The sequence below is a fragment of the Peromyscus maniculatus genome, chromosome 23 (genome assembly GCF_049852395.1).
Source record: "Peromyscus maniculatus bairdii isolate BWxNUB_F1_BW_parent chromosome 23, HU_Pman_BW_mat_3.1, whole genome shotgun sequence".
In the NCBI taxonomy this organism is placed as follows: Eukaryota; Metazoa; Chordata; class Mammalia; order Rodentia; family Cricetidae; genus Peromyscus; species Peromyscus maniculatus.
This window is the reverse complement of record NC_134874.1, coordinates 30817241-30819618: the sequence shown is the minus strand read 5'-3', so window position 1 is coordinate 30819618 and position 2378 is coordinate 30817241. Positions and strand designations below refer to the sequence as shown.

Below are 2378 nucleotides of genomic sequence, written 5' to 3'. Positions count from 1 at the left end.
TGTGTCTCTGCACAGGTTCCCATTTTATCTCAAGCCACTTCCCAGCACCCTTTGTCTGGCATTTGCCCACATTTCCTTTTTATGTTTCATACTCAAATAAATCAGTGATCAATAGTTATAATTACCAAATGCTCTCTAATCAACCATTCCTCATTGATACTGACAATTTTCTTTTTCTTTGTTGGACATAAAGAGAACAATACTATCCTTTTCATTGTTATACTTAAATATATTTTCAATTAAGTTATAATCTGTATTTTTTCTTTATATTGTCTTAAACTATTGAATTAAATTACACAAACCTAACTTGATCATAGAATCACTTCCTTCTCTATTCCCTTGAGTGACCATTTCAAGTGAGTTACATAAAAATTACCTCCTTGGCAGACGCATTGAGTTTAAGCAGCCGGTGATGGCGGCAGCAGCAGTGGAGTCTGCGGCGGGTCCGGGCCCATGAGGCGAAGACGGAGGCGGGACGGCTTTTACCCAGCACCTGACTTCCGAGACAGGGAAGCTGAGGACATGGCAGGAGTGTTTGACATAGACCTGGACCAGCCAGAGGACGCAGGCTCTGAGGATGAGCTGGAGGAGGGGGGTCAGTTAAATGAAAGCATGGACCATGGGGGAGTTGGACCATATGAACTCTTTTTCAAGTACGAAAAGTAACAGGAGCAAATACTGGGAAGATATTTGCCATGAAGGCGCTTAAAAAGGCAATGATAGTAAGAAATGCTAAAGATACAGCTCATACAAAAGCAGAGCGGAATATTCTGGAGGAAGTAAAGCATCCCTTCATTGTGGATTTAATTTATGCCTTTCAGACCGGTGGAAAACTCTACCTCATCCTTGAGTATCTCAGTGGAGGAGAACTGTTTATGCAGTTAGAAAGAGAGGGAATATTCATGGAAGACACAGCTTGCTTTTACTTGGCTGAAATTTCCATGGCTTTGGGGCATTTACATCAAAAGGGGATCATCTACAGAGACCTGAAGCCGGAGAACAGCATGCTTAATCACCAAGGTCTTGTGAAACTAACAGACTTTGGACTATGCAGAGTCTATCCATGATGGAACAGTCACACACACATTTTGTGGAACAATAGAATACATGGCCCCTGAAATCTTGATGAGAAGTGGCCACAATCGTGCTGTGGATTGGTGGAGTTTGGGAGCATTGTTGTATGACATGCTGACTGGAGCACCTCCATTCACTGGAGAGAACAGAAAGAAAACAATTGACAAAATCCTCAAATGTAAACTTAATTTGCCTCCCTACCTCACACAAGAAGCTCGAGATCTGCTTAAAAAGCTGCTGAAAAGAAACGCTGCTTCTCGTCTTGGAGCTGGTCCTGGGGATGCTGGAGAAGTCCAAGCTCATCCATTTTTCAGACGCATTAACTGGGAAGAACTTCTAGCTCGGAAGGTGGAGCCTCCCTTTAAGCCTCTATTGCAATCTGAAGAGGATGTGAGTCAGTTTGATTCAAAGTTTACACGTCAGACACCTGTTGACAGCCCGGATGACTCAACTCTCAGTGAAAGTGCCAACCAGGTCTTTCTGGGTTTTACATATGTGCCTCCATCTGTACTTGAAAGTGTTAAAGAAAAGTTTTCCTTTGAACCAAAAATCCGATCACCTCGAAGATTTATTGGTAGCCCACTAACGCCTGTCAGCCCAGTCAAATTCTCTCCTGGGGATTTCTGGGGACGAGGTGCCTCAGCCAGCACGGCAAACTCTCAGACACCTGTGGAGTACCCGATGGAAACAAGTGGGATAGAGCAGATGGATGTGACAATGAGCGGGGAGGCATCAGTACCACTTCCAATCTGACAGCCCAACTCTGGGCCATACAAAAAACAAGCTTTTCCTATGATCTCCAAACGGCCAGAGCACCTGCATATGAATCTATGATGAAACAATGCTTTTATTGATGCAAAAAGAAAACAAAAATCGGGGGAGGGATGTGTGAACATCCTGCAAGATAAAATGAGAATCAAAATGGCAGACTTAAAAAGTCAGCACAGTAACCTAGATTGCTTTGGATGGAGGAAAAAATAAACATGGATTTTAAAAAATCAATCAATGGTGCAAAAAAAAAATAAACCCACAAAAAAAAAAAACCTCAAGCAAAATAGTATTGCGGAACCCACAGACACATCGATAAGCTGGTTCCCTGTCAAGCAACATCTCAGCATTAGCAAGGGTTTTCAAGTTGACGGCTCCAAACCGACAGTATTAAGGGTAGGATGTTGCTTCTGAATCACCATTGAGGCCTGGAGATGTCAAAGAAGGGTTATCCTTTCATAGGCAAGGTATGAGATTGCCTGTAATACTTGCAACTAAGGACAAATTAGCATGCAAGCTTTGTCAAACTTTTTCCA

At 42.7% G+C, this 2378-nt stretch overlaps 1 pseudogene; it reads left to right on the top strand.

Annotated features, from left to right (window-relative positions):
- Positions 1 to 407: 407 nt before the first annotated feature.
- LOC143270361 (ribosomal protein S6 kinase beta-1 pseudogene) lies at positions 408 to 2123 on the top strand (annotated as a pseudogene).
- The last annotated feature ends 255 nt before the right edge of the window (positions 2124 to 2378 follow it).